The sequence below is a fragment of the Anomaloglossus baeobatrachus genome, chromosome 3 (genome assembly GCF_048569485.1).
Source record: "Anomaloglossus baeobatrachus isolate aAnoBae1 chromosome 3, aAnoBae1.hap1, whole genome shotgun sequence".
Taxonomy (NCBI): Eukaryota; Metazoa; Chordata; class Amphibia; order Anura; family Aromobatidae; genus Anomaloglossus; species Anomaloglossus baeobatrachus.
Window position 1 is genome coordinate 320,340,236 of NC_134355.1, and position 24,540 is coordinate 320,364,775.

A 24,540-nucleotide genomic window follows, 5' to 3' on the forward strand; every position below is an offset into this window, starting at 1 on the left:
CCTTTTTTTCCAAAAATTGGGCCCCATACACACCCACCCATTCAATGGCAGCACTTGTGCCCTAGTTGTACACTTCACAGCTAGATTTGCATCAAGCACATTCAAAAATACGCCATACTTAACCGTCCCCAGGATGACACCGGGGTAGGTAGCAAAGTATTTCCTGATCCCAGCTCTGTTCATCTTGGATCATTTTTAAAAACAATGTAAGCAAGGGTTACTCCAAGCGGAGTCTCCCTTTTTTTCCAAAAATTGGGCCCCAGACACACCCACCCATTCAGTGGCAGCACGTGTGCCCTAGTTGCACACTTCACAGCTAGATTTGCATCAAGCACATTCAAAAATACACCATACTTAACCGTCTTCAAGATGACCCCGGGGTAGGTAGCAAAGTCTTTCCTGATCCCAGCTCTGTTCATCTTGGATCATTTTTAAAAACAATGTAAGCAAGGGTTACTCCAAGCGGAGTCTCCCTTTTTTTCCAAAAATTGGGCCCCATACACACCCACCCATTCAGTGGCAGCACTTGTGCCCTAGTTGTACACTTCACAGCTAGATTTGCATCAAGCACATTCAAAAATACGCCATACTTAACCATCCCCAGGATGACACCGGGGTAGGTAGCAAAGTCCTTGCTGAACCCTGACTTGTTCATCTTGGCACCTTTTAAAAAACACAGCAAGCAAGGGTTACTCCAAGCGGAGTCTCCCTTTTTTTCCAAAAATTGGGCCCCATACACACCCACCCATTCAGTGGCAGCACTTGTCCCCTAGTTGTACACTTCACAGCTAGATTTGCATCAAGCACATTCAAAAATACGCCATACTTAACCGTCCCCAGGATGACACCGGGGTAGGTAGCAAAGTCTTTCCTGATCCCAGCTCTGTTCATCTTGGATCATTTTTAAAAACAATGTAAGCAAGGGTTACTCCAAGCGGAGTCTCCCTTTTTTTTCCAAAAATTGGGCCCCACACACACCCACCCATTCAGTGGCAGCACTTGTGCCCTAGTTGTACACTTCACAGCTAGATTTGCATCAAGCACATTCAAAAATACACCATACTTAACTGTCCCCAGGATGACCCCGGGGTAGGTAGCAAAGTCTTTCCTGATCCCAGCTCTGTTCATCTTGGATCATTTTTAAAAACAATGTAAGCAAGGGTTACTCCAAGCGGAGTCTCCCTTTTTTTCCAAAAATTGGGCCCCACACACACCCACCCATTCAGTGGCAGCACTTGTGCCCTAGTTGTACACTTCACATCTAGATTTGCATCAAGCACATTCAAAAATACGAGGGACTTAACCGTCCACAGGATGACACAGGGGTAGGTAGCAAAGTCTTTGCTGAACCATGACTTGTTCATCTTGGCTCCTTTTAAAAAACACAGCAAGTAAGGGTTACTCCAAGCGAAGTCTCCCTTTTTTTCCAAAAATTGGGCCACACAGACACTAACCCATTCAGTGGCAGCACTTGTGCCCTAGTTGTACACTTCACAGCTAGGTTTGCATCAAGCACATTCAAAAATACGCCATACTTAACCGTCCCCAGGATGACACCGGTGTAGGTAGCAAAGTCTTTCCTGAACCCAGCTCTGTTCATCTTAGATCATTTTTAAAAACAATGTAAGCAAGGGTTACTCCAAGCGGAGTCTCCCTTTTTTTCCAAAAATTGGGCACCACACACACCCACCCATTCAGAGGCAGCACTTGTGCCCTAGTTGTACACTTCACAGCTAGATTTGCATCAAGCACATTCAAAAATACGAGATACTTAACCGTCCCCAGGATGACACCGGGGTAGGTAGCAAAGTCATTGCTGATCCATGACTTGTTCATCTTGGCTCCTTTTAAAAAACACAGCAAGCATGGGTTACTCCAAGCGGAGTCTCCCTTTTTTTCCAAAAATTGGGCCACACAGACACTAACCCCTTCAGTGGCAGCACTTGTGCCCTAGTTGTACACTTCACAGGTAGATTTGCATCAAGCACATTAAAAATACGCCATACTTAACCGTCCCAAGGATGACCCCGGGGTAGGTAGCAAAGTCTTTCCTGATCCCAGCTCTGTTCATCTTGGATCATTTTTAAAAACAATGTAAGCAAGGGTTACTCCAAGCGGAGTCTCTCTTTTTTTTCCAAAAATTGGGCCCCACACACATCCACCCATTCAGTGGCAGCACTTGTGCCCTAGTTGTACACTTCACAGCTAGATTTGCATCAAGCACATTCAAAAATACGCCATACTTAACCGTCCCCAGGATGACACCAGGGTAGGTAGCAAAGTCTTTGCTGAACCATGACTTGTTCATCTTGGCTCCTTTTAAAAAACACAGCAAGCAAGGGTTACTCCAAGCGGAGTCTCCCTTTTTTTCCAAAAATTGGGCCACACAGACACTAACCCCTTCAGTGGCAGCACTTGTGCCCTAGATGTACACTTCACAGATAGATTTGCATCAAGCACATTCAAAAATACGCCATACTTAACCGTCCCCAGGATGACACCGAGGTAGGTAGCAAAGTCTTTCCTGATCCCAGCTCTGTTCATCTTAGATCATTTTTAAAAACAATGTAAGCAAGGGTTACTCCAAGCGGAGTCTCCCTTTTTTTCAAAAAATTGGGCACCACACCCACCCACCCATTCAGTGGCAGCACTTGTGCCCTAGTTGTACACTTCACAGATAGATTTGCATCAAGCACATTAAAAAATACGCCATACTGAACCGTCACCAGGATGACCCCGGGGTAGGTAGCAAAGTCTTTCCTTATCCCAGCTCTGTTCATCTTGGATCATTTTTAAAAACAATGTAAGCAAGGGTTACTCCAAGCGGAGTCTCCCTTTTTTCCAAAAATTGGGCCCCACACACACCCACCCATTCAATGGCAGCACTTGTGCCCTAGTTGTACATTTCACAGCTAGATTTGCATCAAGCACATTCAAAAATACGCCATACTTAACCGTCCCCAAGATGACACCGGGGTAGGTAGCAAATTCTTTTCTGATCCCAGCTCTGTTCATCTTGGATCTTTTTTAAAAACAATGTAAGCAAGGGTTACTCCAAGCGGAGTCTCCCTTTTTTTTCCAAAAATTGGGCCACACAGACACTAACCCCTTCAGTGGCAGCACTTGTGCCCTAGTTGCAAACAGGATGTTTTGATTTGCATCAAGCACATTCCAAATCCACAAGCATTTACTCTCCCCAGGATGACACAGGGGTAGTAAATTCCTTGTGGATCCATGACTTGCTCATATTGATTAATGTCAGTCTGTCCACATTGTCACTGGACAGACGCGTGCGCTTATCTGTCAGCACACACCCAGCAGCACTGAAGACACGTTCAGAGACAACGCTGGCAGCTGGACACGACAAAATCTCCAAGGCGTAAGTGGAAAGCTCTGGCCTTTTTTCTAGATTTGAAGCCCAAACTGAGCAAGGCTCCATTTGCAAAGTCATGGCATCAATGTTCATTTGGAGATACTCCTGTATCATCCTCTCCAGTCGTTGACTATGTGTCAGACTTTTTGTCTCTGGTGGCCTTTCAAATGAGGGTCTAAAAAAAATTATGAAAAGATTCAATAAAATTGCTGTTACCAGCACCAGATACGGTGCTACTGGTACGGGTAGACTGTTGGAGATGACGAGACCGTCCCATGTTTGTCAAGTTAACACTGGGAGATTCACTCCCTGCACCTGCACGGTTGTTTGGTGGAAAAGCCGAGCTAAGATCGAGTAACAGCTTCTGCTGATACTCCTGCATACGTGCGTCCCTTTCTATGGCTGGAATTATGTCACAAAATTTGGACTTGTACCGGGGATCTAATAGTGTGGCAAGCCAGTAGTCATCATCACTTCTAATTTTGACAATACGAGGGTCATGTTGGAGGTAGTGCAGCAAGAAGGCGCTCATGTGTCTTGCGCAGCCATGAGGACCAAGTCCACGCTTTGTTTGTGGCATAGAGGTGCTAACCGTTCTTTCTTCCTCTGACATCTCCCCCTAACCTCTTTCAACTGAAATTTGACCAAGGTCTCCCTCATCCGCTGAGTCTTCCATGTCCATGGACAGTTCGTCCTCCATTTCTTCATGTTCTCCTGCACCTTCCTCAACATTTCGCCTGCTACCATGTGCCCTTAATGATCCCTGTCTCCCATGGTCCCATGCCTGCCGCGTTGGTGATGATGAACGTCTGGACCTTGGTGATGTTGTTGTGTCTTGCGCATATGAATCCTCCTGTAGTTCCTCCCCTTCCTGTTGTCCCTCCCCCTGACTCCGAATAGTGTTTAGCATGTGCTCCAGCATGTAAATGACTGGAATTGTCATTCTAATAATGGCATTTTCAGCGCTAAACATATTCGTCGCCATGTCGAAACTGTGTAGAAGGGTGCATAGGTCCTTGATCTGAGACCACTCCATCAGGGTGATCTGCCCCACCTCTGCATCTCGTTGGCCCAGGCTATACATCATGACGTATTGCAACAGGGCTCGGCGGTCCTGCCACAGTCGTTGTAACATGTGGAGAGCCGAATTCCAGCGTGTCACCACATCGCATTTCAGGCGATGAACCGCCAGGCCGAAAGACTTCTGGAGCGATGCAAGTCGCTCAGCTGCAGCAGTTGAATGGCGGAAGTGAGCAGACAGTTTTCGTGCCCTGGTCAAAAGGCCATCTAGGCCGGGATAGTGTGTTAAAAATTGCTGGACAACAAGGTGAGCCATACAAGGCAAGTGTGTCACCTTGCCCAGGCGAAGGGCCGCACCCAGGATTGAAGCATTGTCGCACACGGCCTTACCAGGCTGCAGGTTGAGTGGAGACAACCATTTATTAAACTCAGTCTCCAGAGCTGCCCACAACTCAGTCGCTGTGTGACTCCTATTTCCAAGACATGTCAAGCTAAAGACTGCCTGATGCCGTTGCGCTCTGCTGCCAGCATAGTAATGAGGGGTGCGTGATTCCTTCTGCGCAGTTACAACGCTGGTGGCCTGATCAGGCAGGCTTGGGGCGGAGGTGGAGGACCCAGATGAGGTGGAGGAGGCAGAAGCAGTGGCAGAACTTGGACAGACAGAGGATTGACACACAAGTCGTGGGGACGGCAAGACTTGTGCAGCAGACCCTTCACCATCTATCATCATAGTTACCCAGTGCCCAGTCAGCGACATGTAACGTCCCTGTCCATGCTTACTGGTCCAAGTATCGGTGGTGAAATGCACCTGTCCACACACAGAGTTTCTCAAGGAAGCGGTGATGTTGTGTGCGACATGCTGGTGTAGCGCGGGCACACCTTTCTTAGAGAAGTAGTGTCGACTGGGTATCTGGTACTGGGGCACAGCGACAGACATAAGGTCTCTAAAATCCTGTGTGTCCACCAGGCGGAAAGGCAGCATTTTGGTAGCCAAGAGCTTACAGGGGGATAAAGTCAACCTCTTAGCTTTGTCATGGGTCGCAGGAAATGGCCTTTTATTTGTCCACATCTGAGGCACAGAGATCTGGCTGCTGTGTGTAGACGGTGTTGAGTAGGGTGTCCCAGGAAAAATGCAGGTTTGTGAGGAAAGTGCAGGCAGAGACATGATGTTGCCTTCATCCAACGTTGGTGCTATCGATGTCTAAGAGAGCTGTACACACGCACTTGTTTCCCCTTCCAAACCAACTGACGACCTACCAAGCAAACTGCCTGTTGCGATTACAGTGGTGGAAGTTGTGCGTGGAAAACCAGGTGTGACAGCTGTCCCCACAGTCCTAGAAGATGAAGAGCGTGCGGATGCACTGGAACGGGCTGGTGGTGGATGGTTTGCTCCGCTAGGCCGCATTGCAGCACGGTGAGCTTCCCACTGGGACATATGATATTTATTCATGTGACGATTTATGGAAGAAGTTGTCAAACTGCTGAGGTTTTGCCCTCTACTAACAGAATCACGACAAATTTTACAGATGAAATAATTTGGGCGATCTTTTGCTATGTCAAAAAAGGACCAGGCTAGGCAAGGCTTAGAGGGCATGCGACCTGCTGATCCACCCCGACTAGTGCTCAGAGTCAGAGTGGTGGCTGAGGATGCAGTTGTAGACGTGCTACCAGTGCTCCGACTCTGTCCAGGAAGGCGCAAGGTAACTTCGTCGTCGGTTGCATCCTCCTCCACCGCCTCTGTTGACCTCCTCGAGTGCCTGACTGTGGGTTGACAGTAGGTAGGATCTAGAACTTCCTCATCAATTGTTGTGTTTGCACTCCCCTCACCCTCAGACCGAGCCTCTTCTTGCCCTGACCGAATATTTAAGTTGTCATCCCAATCTGGTATCTACGTCTCATCGTCATCAGTATGTTCCTCATTGTCTATAACAACAGGTGTTACAGTTTGTGAAAAAGGGTCAACATTATGCTCAGAAACTTGTTCCTCACGGCCTGAATCAGAGTCACAAAGGTTCTGGGCATCACTGCAGACTATTTCCTGGTCTGTACTCACTGTAGCTTGGGAGCAGACCTCTTTTTCCCAGGCTATAGTTTGACTGAACAGCTCTGCAGACTCAGCCATCTCAGTTCCACCATAGTGTGCAGGGCGGATGGAGATTTCAGAGCTGGGAGAATACAAGTGTGATTGGGCTGACAACTCAGAGGACTGGTGTTTTTTGGATGCAGTAGTTGAGGTGGCGGAGAGGGCACTTGTTGGACCACTTGAGATCCATTCAAGCATTTTCCTTTTTTGGCCATCATCTACCTTGTTCCAGTTGTTCGTGTCCGTAAAAAAGGGAGCACATCGGATTGTCCACTGTAAGTAGTAGACATCTTACTTTTGCTGGAAGATGGTCTATCTTCAGCAGATGTTAATGGAGCTTTGCCACCTTCCCCACGGACAAACCCTTTTTTTCCTTTTCCAACACGCCTCTTCCCCTTTCCACCAGCATCTGTCATTTTGCCACTCATTTTGATTGCGACAAGATTGTGCACTTAAAATGTAGTAGTAAAAATTGAGAGGTGGTATAGATTGCAGCGGTGGTCTAGCTTTATTAACAGCAGAATAAACAACAATAATGATCCCTGATAATGCAAATACGGCCCTTAAACCGGCAGCATAAATTGCTAGTATAATAGCTAAGTAACAATGAGCTTGAATGTTCAATGCAGAGGTGCTGCAAATATCTTTGCACTAGTGGGACAATACAGAAGTCCAACAGCCACGTTTAGGATGCCACTAAGTTTCCTCAGTATTTGGTATTATAATGGCTTTGTAACAATGAGTTTGAGTGTGCAATGCAGGCAGACGTGCTGCAATATCTTTGCACTAGTGGGACAATACAGAAGTCCAACAGCCACGTTTAGGATGCCACTAAGTTTCCTCAGTGTTTGCTACTATAACGGCTTAGTAACAATGAGTTTGAGTGTGCAATGCAGGCAGACGTGCTGCAAAAATCTTTGCACTAGTGGGACAATACAGAAGTCCAACAGCCACTTTTAGGATGCCACTAAGTTTCCTCAGTGTTTGGTATTATAATGGCTTTGTAACAATGAGTTTGAGTGTGCAATGCAGGCAGACGTGCTGCAAATATCTTTGCACTAGTGGGACAATACAGAAGTCCAACAGCCACGTTTAGGATGCCACTAAGTTTCCTCAGTGTTTGCTACTATAATGGCTTAGTAACAATGAGTTTGAGTGTGTAATGCAGGCAGACATGCTGCAAATATCTTTGCACTAGTGGGACAATACAGAAGTCCAAAAGCCATGTTTAGGATGCCAATAAGTTTCCTCAGTGTTTGCTACTAAAATGGCTTAGTAACAATGAGTTTGAGTGTGCAATGCAGGCAGACGTGCTGCAAATATCTTTGCACCAGTGGTACAATACAGAAGTCCAACAGCCACTTTAAGGATGCCACTAAGTTTCCTCAGTGTTTGCTACTATAATGGCTTAGTAACAATGAGTTTGAGTGTGCAATGAAGGCAGACGTGCTGCAAAAATCTTTGCACTTGTGGGACAATACAGAAGTCCAACAGCCACATTTAGGATGCCACTAAGTTTCCTCAGTGTTTGCTACTATAATGGCTTAGTAACAATGAGTTTGAGTGTGCAATGCAGGCAGACGTGCTGCAAATATCTTTGCACTAGTAGGACAATACAGAAGTCCAACAGCCACGTTTAGGATGCCACTAAGTTTCTTCAGTGTTTGCTACTATAATGGATTAGTAACAATGAGTTTGAGTGTGCAATGCAGGCAGACGTGCTGCAAATATCTTTGCACTAGTGGGACAATACAGAAGTCCAACAGCCACGTTTAGGATGCCACTAAGTTTCCTCAGTGTTTGCTACTATAATGGCTTAGTAACAATGAGTTTGAGTGTGCAATGCAGGCAGACGTGCTGCAAATATCTTTGCACTAGTGGGACAATACAGAAGTCCAACAGCCACGTTTAGGATGCCACTAAGTTTCCTCAGTGTTTGCTATTATAATGGCTTAGTAATAGTGATGAGCGAGTACTAAAAAGCTCGGGTGCTCGAAGCTCGGGCCGAGCCTCCCAAGATACTCGTGTACTCGGCCCGAGCAACGAGCCCAATGTTATCCTATGGGAGACCCGAGTATTTTTGTGAAATGACCCCCCGGCAGCATGTAGAAACCCTAAAAATGTCACAAAAGTCTCAGAAGAGTGCTCAAATGACATGGCAACAGCATGGGGAAGACCCCTTGAAGCATTTATCACTCAAAAGTCACAGCTGTGAACAATTTTGTCCGCGTTTCACGCCATTTTTACGGACTCACCAGAAAACCTTCCAAAATGACCCCAAAATGATTTTTCATGGCAGAAATGTTAAGGGCACATACCCAATAGTGAGATAGAGCTGGTGTATGTTACTTTTTGAGATTAATACATGAAAGATTTTACGTGAAAACATTGTGTGGCACTCCGATGTCCCTGAGAAGAGACGTACATGAAGGCCTCTTGAGTCTAATGTGCCCATTTTGAGGAAGTGAGTTTTTGTAGTATTTTCCTTTGCCAGGGCAGTCCAAAATTGTGAGGTTCACCAATGCCCCTGCATACAGACGTGCATGAGGGCCTGTAAACCTGAAGTGCCCATTGTAAGGAAGTGGGTCTATTGTAGTATAGCCCTTAGGCAGGGCAGCCAAAAATTGGGAGGCTCCACATTGTCCCTGGATAGAGACGTGCATGATGGCCTGTAAACCTGAAGTGCCCATTGTCAGGAAGTGGGTGTATTATAGTATAGCCCTTAGGCAGGGCAGCCAAAAATTGGGAGGCTCCACATTGTCCCTGGATAGAGACGTGCATGATGGCCTGTAAACCTGAAGTGCCCATTGGAAGGAAGTGGGTCTATTGTAGTATAGCCCTTAGGCAGGGCAGCCAAAAATTGGGAGGCTCCACGTTGTCCCTGGATAGAGACGTGCATGAGGGCCTGTAAACCTGAAGTGCCCATTGGAAGGAAGTGGGTCTATTGTAGTATAGCCCTTAGGCAGGGCAGCCAAAAATTGGGAGGCTCCACGTTGTCCCTGGATAGAGACGTGCATGAGGGCCTGTAAACCTGAAGTGCCCATTGTCAGGAAGTGGGTGTATTATAGTATAGCCCTTAGGCAGGGCAGCCAAAAATTGGGAGGCTCCACATTGTCCCTGGATAGAGACGTGCATGATGGCCTGTAAACCTGAAGTGCCCATTGTAAGGAAGTGGGTCTATTGTAGTATAGCCCTTAGGCAGGGCAGCCAAAAATTGGGAGGCTCCACGTTGTCCCTGGATAGAGACGTGCATGAGGGCCTGTAAACCTGAAGTGCCCATTGGAAGGAAGTGGGTCTATTGTAGTATAGCCCTTAGGCAGGGCAGCCAAAAATTGGGAGGCTCCACGTTGTCCCTGGATAGAGACCTGTTAGGTTCTTAGTGCCTCCGTGCTTGCATTTAAAAACCGCACGTGTGTGCCTGTTGGTGGCAGCTTTCCACTGCATTTGTGTGAGTTTTGCAAAAACTTGGATATAACGCACAAGTCTAGTGAATACACATCAGCACAGCATTGCAAAATGCGCAAGGGCGTTGTCAACGAACAAGGAAGTGGACGTGATGGTGGTGCAGGCAGAGACTGAGGTTGTGTGTAAGCTCTAATTTCGCCACAACAAAGGGCCACATCTAGTCGCTCGCACGTCCTGTCCCAAATTCTTGGGGACCGCAGCAGTACACCGCTCTTGAACCAAGACCAGTGTCAACAGGTTGTTAGTTGGATAGCGGATAATGCTTCCAGTCAGATTGGCACCACCACAAACACTCTGTCTTCCACACGGTCAAGTGTCAGTAGCCGTGATACTGCACCGCACATTTCAGAACCTGATCCTCCTTCCTACCACCAGGCCGAGTACACGTCCACGGACATTACTGATCCCACACTTGGACACTCGGAAGAGCTGTTCGTTCACGTTTCCATTCACAAATTCTGGCCTCTCGCCAGCTCCTGTTGAAGTGGGCCATGACGAGATTGTATGTACAGATGCCCAAATATTTGAGCAGCCACGTTCTCACGAAGTTGGCAACGTGTCTCAACAAGGTGTGGACGATGATGAGACACAATTGTCAGGAAGTCAGGAGGAGGAGCAGGGTGCGGAAGAGGAAGACGACGTGGTGGATGATCCAGTAACTGACCCAACCTGGCAGGAGGATATGCAGAGCGAGGACAGCAGTGCACAGGGGGAGGGAGGCGTAGCATCCCAACAGGCAGTAAGAAGCAGAGTGGTGGCCACAGGGAGACGTCAGGCAACTGTTCCCCGGAACAACACGACACAAGGTGCCTGTACAAATGTTAGGTCTTCCCGAGTCTGGCTGTAATACTATTGTATGTATTGAGGATTTCGATTGCGTTAGGGCAATGACAACCAGAGACGAGTTCTTGGTGCAAGACGTTTATAATATGCAACCAGCAAATATGTACATAAACGGAACAAAAACACAGTAGAACATAAATACAGGAAATACCTTCCAGGGACGGAGCGAAAGGGAATTCCCGGGACCGCGCACCGGACTCCCCCAGGGAGACCACCAAGAGCGAACCCCTATACAGGGACTGTCTGGCAATCACCCCAGAAGCCCTAAATGCGCAGCAGCCGGGACACAAAAGGGCAATAGGTAAGTCCAAAAATGTCCGTACGTGATGTGAGTCCAGAGTGGTATTAAACGGAAGGAACCGGGCAGAAGTGCCGACCAAAGACGGCAAACGGAGTCCGGGCACAGCTAGATGATACCAGATGAAGTCCAGAGTCGGTGTCGGTTGTTTTCCAAGAGGATCCGAATAACAATCAGGAACCAAAAGCAGCAGGGCAGGAGCACACAGGAAGCAGTATACTCAGGCACTGGACTAAGCTTTAGGGGCGGCTTTTAAACAGATGGACAGGAAGTAGGGCAACAGAACAGAAAACTCTATGTTAACAAAGGGCAAGCTCTTTCAAAAGAAAACTGGAAAACCCGGAACTCTGACACTGGCAGTTTTTTAAGTTGGCTCCAGATGATTCTAAAAAGGCCATTTGCAACACCTGCCATGCCAGCATCAGCAGGGGTACCAAAACTAGCAGCCTGACCACCACCAGCATGATCAGGCACATGTCAGCCAAGCACCCGACTTTGTGGGAAGTACAACAGAGTCGAGGAGCAGTGCTTGCTGATGTCACTGCTACGTCTTCGCTGGTTGTGCATGCGAGCCAATCCCCTGTCCATGCTGCCTGCGAACAAGCCTCCTCCACTCCTGCACCTGCAGTTGCCTACGCAGAAAGAACACCATCATCAAGCACGTCCTTGTCCCAGCGCAGCGTTCAGTTATCCATTCAGCAAACCTTTGAACGCAGGCGCAAATACACTGCCAACACCCCACATGCCACAGTTCTAAATGCTAACATTTCGCGACTGCTTGCGCTGGAAATGTTGCCTTTTAGGCTGGTTGAGACAGAAGCATTCCGCGACCTGATGGTGGCAGCTGTCCCACGTTACTCGGTCCACAGCCGCCACTATTTCTCCCGGTGTGCCGTCCCCGCATTGCATAACCACGTGTCACAAAACACCACACGTGCCCTGAACAACGCTGTTTCAGCCAAAGTCCACCTAATCACAGACACGTGGACAAGTGCATGTGGGCAAGGCCGCTACATCTCGTTGACGTCACACTGGGTTAATATTGTGCAAGCTGGGACCCAGTCTGAGCGAGGGACGGAACACGTCCTTCACACACCAAGTTTTGCAGGCCCTACCTCAGTCAGGGTTTCACACACACTCTACAGCTCCGGAATGTCATGCTCCTCAGCCTCCTCCTCCTCCTGCGCATCCTGATCCACTTTACCCTCCACACCAGTCCCAAGCTGGAAGTGTCGCGGGCGGAGGAGGGGACGGTGCGCTCTCCCACTGCTCGGGTCCGGCTGACGCTGATCTACGGCTGCTGCTGCTCGTTGGGTCGAGCGATGGCCGGATCCCGGGGACTCGAGCGGCGCTACTCGCCCGTGAGTGAAAAGGGGTGGTTTGGGTTTTGGGGATATTGTCCGTGACGCCACCCACGGTTGTGGTGATTGTGTGGACACCACCGCTGCTCTGGACGGGGATCCCGGGAGCCTGTGACAGGGAGCAGCTTTGTTGTTATTTCTCCCCTCCGTGGGTAGGGGGGTTGGTTGTCCCGGGGCCTGGTGATGGGGTAGAGATGGATGACAGGCGGGTTGCGGGGCCTGATGAGGTGCAGGGTCGCAGGGGCAGCGCTGTGCCGCACGGCACGGAGGTACTCACTCAGCCCAATGATGATGACACAGTTCACGGTAAAACAAGTGGCTGGATGGACGGGTCACTCGGACGGCTGCGGTTGTTCCTCCCTGCAGGTTAGTGATGACTGTCTCTCCCTGCACCTAAGTTAAGTGTTGGTAGTGATGGTTTCCCAACGGTAACCCGCTCCCCGACCTGGATATGGGCCGGAGGAGCCCCTTTTGCCCACAGGCGCTGGCCCTGGGAGACGGTTGCCCTTGGCGGTGGCGGTGTCTCCCCTTCACGGTTGTACGGTTGCCTTCTATCTGGACTTGGCTGTTTGGAAACCCTGAGGTTCCCTTCACTAACGGATTTGGCAAATTCACGGCGACACCAAGCCTTGCCGGGATCCGAAAGTCCTCTGCCAATGGTGCTGGCTTCTCTTTGTATACCAGTCCGGTACGGCCGGGTCACCACCCGTCCACGGTCCTTACGGCAGACTCCAATCGGCCTCCACTGCAGACGGTCACCACATCCTGCCAACCTTGCTGTCCTGTCCGGGCCACACACCCGGACCAACTTCAGGCTCTTTGCTGTCACTTTTCTCCTCTCTACTACTTTCCTCCTTCCACTTCCTTAGCTTAACTCTCACTGCCTGTGTTTTCCCTCCTCCTCGGTGGGTGGAGACCAACCGCCTGGCTCCACACCCTGGTGTGGACAACAGCCCCTGGGGAAGGCAACAAGGATTTTGTGTTTTGACTATGATATGCCTGCAGGGAGTGTGGGGTGTTTAAGTGTTGTGCTCTGTGGCCCCTGGCTTGTCCAGGGCGACACAGAAGCACTGCAGCACTGCCTCGGCGAAGCGGCAACAGGCAGTGCTGAAGCTAATCTGCATAGGTGACAAACCCCACAATGCAGAAGAGGTGTGGACAGCTCTGAAACAGCAGGCAGATCACTGGCTCACAACTCTGAACCTAAAGCCAGGAAAGGTCGTGTGTGACAATGGCCGGAACCTGGTGGCGGCTTTGAGGCGAGGCCAGCTGACACATGTTCCATGCGTGGCCCATGTGCTCAACCTCGTGGTTCAGCGGTTTCTAAAGTCATACTCAGAGCTGTCTGATCTGCTGGTAAAAGTTCGCCGCCTGTCTGCACATTTTCGAAAGTCACCTACTGCTTCAGCCGGCCTTGCCGGCTTAAGACGCCGTTTGCATCTTCCGGCACACAGACTGGTGTGTGATGTCCCCACGCGTTGGAATTCAACTCTGCACAAGTTGGTCAGGATATGTGAGCAGAAGAGGGCAGTTGTTGAGTACCTGCATCACCTAAGCCGTCGGGAAATGGGTCAAACTCCACACATAACACCTGAGGAGTGGAGATGGATGTCCGACCTATGCACCATCCGCCAAAACTTTGAGGACTCCACCAAGATGGTGAGCGGCGATGACGACATTATTAGCGTCACCATACCGCTTCTCTGCCTTCTAAAATGGTCTCTGCTCAAAAAACAACCATGATGCATTGCAGGCGGAGCGCGATGAGTTTGAGCAAGAAACAGTAGTGGGTGTGGGTGATGATAACACACAGCCCAGCCTCGTCTCATCACAACGTGCAGTGGAGGACTATGACGAGGAGGAGGATGAAGACATGGAGCAACTCTCTGGCCAAATTGAGGATATGACATGCAGTCATATCCTCGGTTCAGCGTGGCTGGCCAGAGGACAGGGTAGATGATGAGGAGGAGGAGGACAGCATGTTCAGTCATCGTGTTGGTCAGGATACTGAAGTGATGGCTGTTAAGAGTCTGGCACACATGGCTGACTTTATGGTAAGCTGCCTGTCTCGTGACCCTCACGTTAAGAACATCTTGGCCGACAATCATTACTGGTTGGTAACACTGTTAGACCCACGCTAAAAGGAGAACTTTATGTCTCTTATTCCCGAGGCGGAGAGGTCAGGCAAAATGCAGCAGTTCCAGAAGGCCATAGTCACGGAAGTAGGCAAAGCATTCCCCTCACAAAACGCTAGCGGCATAGGTCAGGAATTAGTGGACAACCAAGGCGTACAGCCGAGAGGGGCACAAGTCCAATCCGCCAGAGGTAGGGGAACAGTCTTTAAGATGTGGGACAGTTTTCTCAGCCCCTCACATACCACAGCCCCTGAGGTGAGGGGTAGTGCCACAAGAAATCCTAAGTTTGGCCAGATGCTCAAGGAGTACCTTGCAGATCAAACAACTGTACTCCGACATTCCTCTGTGCCTTACAATTAATGTGTATCCAAGCTGGACACGTGGCATGAATTGGCTCTCTACGCCTTGGAAGTCCTGGCCTGCCCTGCCGCTAGCGTTTTGTCAGAGCGTGTTTTTAGTGCCGCAGGTGGAATCATTACAGATAAACGCACCCGCCTGTCAACTGTAAATGCTGACAGGCTGACTCTGATCAAGATGAACAAGGGTTGGATTTGGCCAGACTTCACCACACACACCAACAGCAAATTACAGCGGAATTTAAAGTTTGTAACGGGAATTTGCCATGTACCTCCACTCACCCATGGGTACACACTTCTGGACTTTGGCTAATCGCTGGACTGCTCCTCCTTCTCCTCATGCGCCATCATGGTGACCGTTACAATAGTTAAGCCGTTGTTTCAGGTATACCCCCAGTGGTAAATTTTTTCGCCCATTCTTTCTGAATGGGCATTACAACGACAGGAGACCCGCTCCTTTGCAATGGGAACAATGTTTTGAGGCCCTCATGCACATCTCTATCCAGGGACAATGTGGAGCCTCCAAATTTTTGGCTGCCCTGCCTAAGGGCTATACTACAATAGACCCACTTCCTTACAATGGGCACTTCATGTTTACAGGCCATCATGCACGTCTCTATCCAGGGACAATATGGAGCCTGACGCTGCCACCGACTGCCACACACGTGCTGTTTTTAAATGCAAGCACGGACGCAATAAGAACCTAACTGGTTTTTAGGAGCGACAATTACTGAGAAGTCTGACACTATCAGACACTGCTGACTGACGTGTATTATACACTAGACTTGTGCGTTATATAATAGTTTGTGCAAAACGCGCACCTGTACGCTGCCACCGACAGACACACACGTGCTGTTTTTAAATGCAAGCACGGACGCAATAAGAACCTAACTGGTTTTTAGGAGCGACAATTACTGAGAAGTCTGACACTATCAGACACTGCTGACTGAAGTGTATTATACACTAGACTTGTGCGTTATATAATAGTTTGTGCAAAACGCGCACCTGTACGCTGCCACCGACAGACACACACGTGCTGTTTTTAAATGCAAGCACGGACGCAATAAGAACCTAACTGGTTTTTAGGAGCGACAATTACTGAGAAGTCTGACACTATCAGACACTGCTGACTGACGTGTATTATACACTAGACTTGTGCGTTATATAATAGTTTGTGCAAAACGCGCACCTGTACGCTGCCACCGACTGCCACACACGTGCTGTTTTTAAATGCAAGCACGGACGCAATAAGAACCTAACTGGTTTTTAGGAGCGACAATTACTGAGAAGTCTGACACTATCAGACACTGCTGACTGACGTGTATTATACACTAGACTTGTGCGTTATATAATAGTTTGTGCAAAACGCGCACCTGTACGCTGCCACCGACAGACACACACGTGCTGTTTTTAAATGCAAGCACGGACGCAATAAGAACCTAACTGGTTTTTAGGAGCGACAATTACTGAGAAGTCTGACACTATCAGACACTGCTGACTGACGTGTATTATACACTAGACTTGTGCGTTATATAATAGTTTGTGCAAAACGCGCACCTGTACGCTGCCACCGACAGACACACACGTGCTGTTTTTAAATGCAAGCACGGACGCAATAAGAACCTAACTGGTTTTTAGGAGCGACAATTACTGAGAAGTCTGACACTATCAGACACTGCTGACTGACGTGTATTATACACTAGACTTGTGCGTTATATAATAGTTTGTGCAAAACGCGCACCTGTACGCTGCCACCGACAGACACACACGTGCTGTTTTTAAATGCAAGCACGGACGCAATAAGAACCTAACTGGTTTTTAGGAGCGACAATTACTGAGAAGTCTGACACTATCAGACACTGCTGACTGACGTGTATTATACACTAGACTTGTGCGTTATATAATAGTTTGTGCAAAACGCGCACCTGTACGCTGCCACCGACAGACACACACGTGCTGTTTTTAAATGCAAGCACGGACGCAATAAGAACCTAACTGGTTTTTAGGAGCGACAATTACTGAGAAGTCTGACACTATCAGACACTGCTGACTGACGTGTATTATACACTAGACTTGTGCGTTATATAATAGTTTGTGCAAAACGCGCACCTGTACGCTGCCACCGACTGCCACACACGTGCTGTTTTTAAATGCAAGCACGGACGCAATAAGAACCTAACTGGTTTTTAGGAGCGACAATTACTGAGAAGTCTGACACTATCAGACACTGCTGACTGACGTGTATTATACACTAGACTTGTGCGTTATATAATAGTTTGTGCAAAACGCGCACCTGTACGCTGCCACCGACAGACACACACGTGCTGTTTTTAAATGCAAGCACGGACGCAATAAGAACCTAACTGGTTTTTAGGAGCGACAATTACTGAGAAGTCTGACACTATCAGACACTGCTGACTGACGTGTATTATACACTAGACTTGTGCGTTATATAATAGTTTGTGCAAAACGCGCACCTGTACCCTGCCACCGACTGCCACACACGTGCTGTTTTTAAATGCAAGCACGGACGCAATAAGAACTTAACTGGTTTTTAGGAGCGACAATTACTGAGAAGTCTGACACTATCTGGACTGTTTTAGACTGTGTACACCAGCCCCAGATATGATGAAGGCTGGTATACGGTCACCACTAGGAATGGCTATATACCCTGCCTGCCTGCCTGCCTGTATACTGCTACAATAGTCCTGACAAGGACTCTTCTGGTCACTAGCCTGTATTCCGACCTGGCTATACCCTGCCTGTATATAGCAACAATAGTCCTGAGAAGGACTCTGCTACTGTACTCCGACCTGGCTATACCCTGCCTGCCTGTATACAACTAGAATAGTCCTGAGAAGGACTTTTGGTCACACTGTTTGCAGCCCTGCAACTGAAAAAGCTATAAAGGGCCGCAAAGCTTTCCCTGAATCAGCGACACTCTCCCTGCACTGACTGTCTGGATGGCTGTGAGCAGAGCACAGCGCGCCGGCCGGTATAAAGGCTCGGTCACGCTGTGCAGGCCGGCCAATCACTGCAATTCCACAACTAACAGGGCTGTGGCATTGCAGTGGTCTGCCAGCCAATCCCTGCATGAGGGCTGGCTCTCAAAAGAGCGCCAACATGCAGAAATGAAGACCACGAGTACAGCACGAGTATCGCGAGATTACTCGGTCCCCGCCGAGCAGCCCGAGTACAGCGATACTCGTGCGAGTACCGAGTAGTTACAAGCATGCTCGCTCATCACTACTTAGTAACAATGAGTTTGAGTGTGCAATGGAGGCAGACGTGCTGCAAATATCTTTGCACTAGTGGGACAATACAGAAGTCCAACAGCCACGTTTAGGATGCCAATAAGTTTCCTCAGTGTTTGCTACTAAAATGGCTTAGTAACAATGAATTTGAGTGTGCAATGCAGGCAGACGTGCTGCAAATATCTTTGCACTAGTGGTACAATACAGAAGACCAACAGCCACGTTTAGGATGCCACTAAGTTTCCTTAGTTTTTGCTACTATAATGGCTTAGTAACAATGAGTTTGAGTGTGCAATGCAGGCAGACGTGCTGCAAATATCTTTGCACTAGTGGGACAATACAGAAGTCCAACAGCCACGTTTAGGATGCCAATAAGTTTCCTCAGTGTTTGCTACTAAAATGGCTAAGTAACAATGAGTTTGAGTGTGCAATGCAGGCAGACGTGCTGCAAATATCTTTGCACTAGTGGTACAATACAGAAGTCCAACAGCCACGTTTAGGATGCCACTAAGTTTCCTCAGTGTTTGCTACTATAATGGCTTAGTAACAATGAGCTTTAGTGTGCAAAGGGCAGGAGGGTACAGTGGCAGGGTTGTGGGTCTGGGTCGAGGAAAGGAAGCCTCCCTTTCTATCCCTCTTAATGGGGAAATGCAGCGAGGAAATCCCTGACCTTAGCTACACAGACGCTGTCATCTTGTCTAGCTGTTAAAATCTGTTATCACGGCCCTGACTGTCACCTATGGCTCTGACCCTGCCGGTATTAGCCCTTAAAAGGACTAATAGAAACTTCTATCCCTATTCTGTATAGCGCTGTGTATAGAGCGTACACAGCAGTATCGGAGACAGGAGCTATGCCAGCGGTGTCTGACACCCAGACGCAGAAGAGATAATGGCGTTCGGACGGGCAGATACTCGTTTTTATAATGCAGGGATATGTGACATGGACATCCTATCACACATGCCGTTGCTTCTCTGGCTAAAAGTCCACTTATCTGTGTGTGTGTCTGGGATTGGCTGACATGCTGGCCCGCCCCACTACACGCGCGCGCTTAGGGAAGGAAGACAAGGAAAAAAAAAAAAGGCGATCGCCATTATCCAAACAGCAGTGATCTGAATGCGCTGTTCCCGCACACTATACACTGAAATTTCATAATAGTGTGAGTCACAGAGTGACTTACACTATTACAGCGGAAAGCCAGCTAGTAATTAGCTTGTCTTTTTGCTGCTAGAACCGTTCTCGAACGTATATAGAACTATCGAGCTTTAGCAAAAAGCTCGAGTTCTAGTTCGATCCAGAACAGCCCCCAAAATCACTCGAGCCGCGAACTGGAGAACCTCGAACCGCGAACCGCGCTCAACTCTAGTGGGGACCTCCTGGGTCTCCTGCCATAGTGTTTAATTTCATTCAACAATCAACAGATAATTCGCACACTAATGCACTCTGAGGCTGCAGGATAGCTTGAATTTGTTTGGAACTTGATTGGGGCTGCTTATCCACCATCTGGACTATCCTGCAACTTTTCAGCATTTTTTCTCTGCCATCCACATTCAGGGACATTAGCTACAGTTTCATGGGTTGTAAACTTGTTGATTATTTTGCACACTGTGGACAAAGAAACATTGACCCTTAACGACCACGGGCAGTCATATTACGTCCTAGCGGTCATAGTGTTACTGCCCTCGGTCTACTTCCGGCAGTTTTCTGCGATCGACGCACATTTCAGCTGATTTTTACAGCTGAGATGTGTGTCTGCCTGGCACAAGCAGAATCGTTATCTGCCTGTGCTGTTTAACACCTTAAATGGCGCTGTCAATATGTGACAGCGCCATTATAACGGCATCGGCAGTAAACATTTACTCACCAGCCGATACCGGAAATCACGAGACGTGATCACGTGACTTCCGGTGGTTGTCATGTAGCACAGGGTCATGTGATGACTCCTGTAGCTCACATGAATTACTTTCAGTTTCACCCGGCCCGGAGCTGGGTGAGGCAGAAAATTAGCATATCTACTGTTTACAGCTTTATAGCTGTGATCATCAGATATGGCAGAGTGATCGGATTGTGGATCCATATAGCCCCCTAGGGGACTAGTAAAATAAAAAAAAGTTTTAAAAGATTAAAAAAAACATAAAAAAACCCTAAAAGTTCAAATCACCCCCCCTTTCACCCCATTAAAAATTAAAGGGTTAAAAAAATAAAAAATATACACACATTTGGTATCGCCGCGTTCAGAAATGCCTGATCTATCAAAATATAAAATCAATTAATCTGATTAGTAAACAGCGTAGCGGAAAAAATCCAAACGCCAAAATTACGTTTTTTTCGCCACAAATTTTGCGCAAAATGCAATAACAGGCGAACAAAACGTAACATCTGCGCAACAATGGTACAGTTAAGCTGTCATTGAGCCATAGATCCCAAAAAATGAGAACGCTACGGGTCACTGAATATGGCGTAAAATGCGTGCCACTTTTTTCAGACAAACTTTTGATTTTTTTTTAACCCGTTATATAAAAGTAAACCTATACATATTTGATGTCTACGAACTTGCACTGACCTAATACATCACACTCACACATCAGTTTTACCATATAGTGAACACAGTGAATAAAATACCTCAAAAACAATAGTGCTATCGCACTGTTTTTGCAATTTTTCCACATTTGAAATTTCTTTGCCATTTTCCAGTACACTATATGTAACACTTATGGTTTCATTTAAAAGTACAGCTCGTTCTACAAAAAATGAGCCCTCACATGACCATACTGACTGAAAAATATAAAAGTTACATCTCTCGGAAGAAGAATGGCAAAAAAAAGCGGAAATCGGAAAATCGGCCGGCCGTGAAGGGGTTAAGGTCTTTGGAAGTGCACTTGTAACCTTGAGATTGTTGATATTATTCAACAATTTTGGCTCTGTCCCCAGACAGTTATCTTCTACTCTTTCTGTTCTCCATTCTAAGGTATACTTCTCATATAGCTAGATCGCTAGCGAGATCGCTGCTGAGTCACAAGTTTTGTGACATACCAGTGACCTCATCAGCAATCTCGCTGTGTGGGACACTAAGCAGCGACCTTCCCCTGCTGTGAAATCGCTGATCGTTCCACACAGTGCTGGTTCATTTTTTGCTCGTTGTTCTCCTGCTGTGAAGCACACATCGCTGTGTTTGACAGCGAGAGAGCAACGATCTGAATGTGCAGGGAGCAGGGAGCCGGCATCTGGAAGCTGCGGACTCTGGTAACCCATTATTTACCTTGATTACCAGCATACGCTGCTCTCAGGCTGCCAGTGCTGGCTCCCTGCACACGTAGCCAGAGTACACATCGGGTAACTATGCTTTGCTTAGTAACCTGATGTGTATCCTGGCTACGAGTGCAGAGAGCCAGCGCTAAGCGGTGTGCGCTGGTAACCAGGGTAAATATCGGGTAGCCAAGCAAAGCATTTTGTTTAGTTAGCCGATATTTACCTTGGTTACCAAGCGCAGCATCGTTTCCACAAGTCGCTGGTGGCTGGTCACTGGTCGCTGGTGAGATCTGCCTGATTGACAGCTCACCAGCGACCATGTAGCGACGCACCAGCGATCCTGACCAGGACATATCATGGTCGGAATTGCTGGTACGTCATTTAGTGAGACGGTACCCTCACTGTGGCAGACAGAGATACACAATGCAAACATTAAGTCAACTTCTCAGTTTATCTGGTTTCTGTTGGGATTTTCATATTACTCATACCTGTTACTTGCCACAGGTTTGTTTGAACAAGCATCACAAGCTTGAAAAAAAAGTTGTTTACCCACAATTTTGGAAAGGTGCCAACAATTTTGTCCTGACCATTTTTGGGGTTTTGTGTGAAATTATGTACAACTTGCCTTTTTTTCCTGTGCCTTTTTTGTATTGTTCCAATAAAAACAAAGGAAATTAACATTTATATGGCAAAATGTGTAAATGCAATAATTTTCTGGGAGAAATACCTCATTTTCTGGAACAATTTCAAGGGAGCCAATACTTTTGGCCATAACTGCATATATAGAGCACGGCACCAATTTCTTTAGTAAAGTTATTTCTAAAGGTGCTATTGACATGAATTTCTTAATGCCTGCTTCTTCCCTAAATAGTTCATGCATACTTTGGAGGTGTGCTTTGGGTCATTGTCCTGTTGTAGGATGAAATTGGCTCCAATCAAGCGCTGTCCACAGGGAATGGCATGGCGTTGAAAAATGGAGTGATAGCCTTTCTTATTCAAAATCTCTTTTACATTGTAAAAATCTCCTACTTAACCAGCACCAAAGCAACCCCAGACCATCACATTACCTCCACCATGCTTGACAGATGGCGTCAGGCACTCTTCCAGCATCTTTTCAGTTATTCTGCATCTCACAAATGTTCTTCTGTGTGATCCAAACACCTCAAACTTCGATTTGTCTGTACATAACACTTTTTCCCTATCTTCCTCTGTTCAATGTCTGTGTTCTTTTGCTCATATTAATCTTTTCCTTTTATTAGCCAGTCTCAGATATGGCTTTTTCTTTGCAACTCTGCCTTGAAGGTTAGCATCCCGGAGTCGCCTCGTCACTGTAGACGTTGACACTGGCATTTTGCGGGTACTATTTAAAGAAGCTGCCAGTTGAGGATCTGTGAGGCGTTGATTTCTCAAACTAGAGATTCTAATGTACTTGTCTTGTTGCTCAGTTGTGCAGCAGGGCCTGCCACTTCTCTTTCTACTCTGGTTAGAGCCTGTTTGTGCTCTCCTCTGAAGGGAGTAGTACACACCGTTGTAGGAAATCTTCAGTTTGCTGGAAATTTCTTGCATGGAATATCCTTCATTTCTAAGAACAAGAATAGACTGTTGAATATTACATGAAAGTTCTCTTTTTTTCTGCCCATTTTGAGAGTTTAATGGAACAAACAAATGTAATGCTCCAGATTCTCAACTAGCTCAAAGAAAGGTCAGTTTTATAGCTTCTGTAATCAGCAAAACTGTTTTCAGCTGTGCTAACATACTTGCACAAAGGTTTTCAAGGGATTTCTAAAGATCCATTAGCCTTGTAAAACAGTTAGCAAATACAATGTACCATCAGAACACTGGAGTGATGGTTGTCGGAAATGGGCCTCTATACACCTATGTAGATATTGCATTCAAAACTAGATGTTTGCAGCCAAAATAGTCATTTACCACATTAATAATGTATTTGGTGCATTTCTGTTTAATTTAATGTTAGCTTCATTGAAAAAAATGTGCTTTTCATTCAAAAATAAGGAAATATCTAAGTCACTACTAGAAATGAGCGATGTTCAAGGTTCGAGGTTTGCCAATTTCATGTTCGAGTGATTTTGTGGGGTGTTCGAGTCGTTCGACGAACTCGAACGATTTGCTAAAAGTTCGGCAGTTCGAGTTACGTTCGAGAACGGTTTGAGCACCAAAAGCATTGCTTTTCACAGTAAGTTTGTGCGCACCTTTCGTATCTGCATGCGTCCTGCGTCCCCAGCACAATCCCTCTCTCTTTCCTACTCTCCGATTACGGGCGTCTCGCTGCACGGCTGTCACAAATCTCCAGCGGAATTTCCTCTTTTGAAAATGGCTGCCGCTTCATTATTCAATTAGTTATTCCTTGCTTTCCCCGCCCAATGGCACCCATGATTGGTTGCAGTCAGACACTCCCCCACGATGAGTGACAGCTGTCTCACTGCAACCAATCACAGGTGCCGGCGGGCGGCTCTATATTGTGCAGAAAAATAAATAAATAAAAAAAAAAAAATGCGGTTCCCCCCATATTTGATACCAGCCAGGATAAAGCCACATGGCTGGAGGCTGGTATTATGAGGATGGAGAGCACCACATTATGGGGAGCCCACCACCCTAACAATATCAGCAGGCAGCCGCCCAATATTGCCGCATCCATTACATGCGACAGTCCTGGGACTCTACCCAGCTCATCCCGAATTGCCCTGCTGTGGTGGCAATCGGGGTAATAAGGAGTTAATCCTGTCAGATGTCACCCTGAGATACCTTCCATGATTAAACTGTAAATGAAAGTAAAGAAACACACACAACAAAAAATCCTTTATTTGGAAAAAAAGACAAAAAAACACCTCATTTACCTTTTTATTAATCCCCAAACAATAATCCAGGTCTGAAGTAATCCACACGACACTGACAGCTCTGCTACATGAAGATGACAGGGAGCGATCTGTGTCCTCTCCATGTAGCACCTGAAGTGAACCGCGCTGTCACCAGACTTCACTCAGCAATGTAGATAGACGTCAAGATCACCAGATCTGCCTATGTTTCTCATTAGAGCCAGTGGCTCAATGGATAGCGCTCCTGTCTAAGAAGCACGAGTTCGAGTCC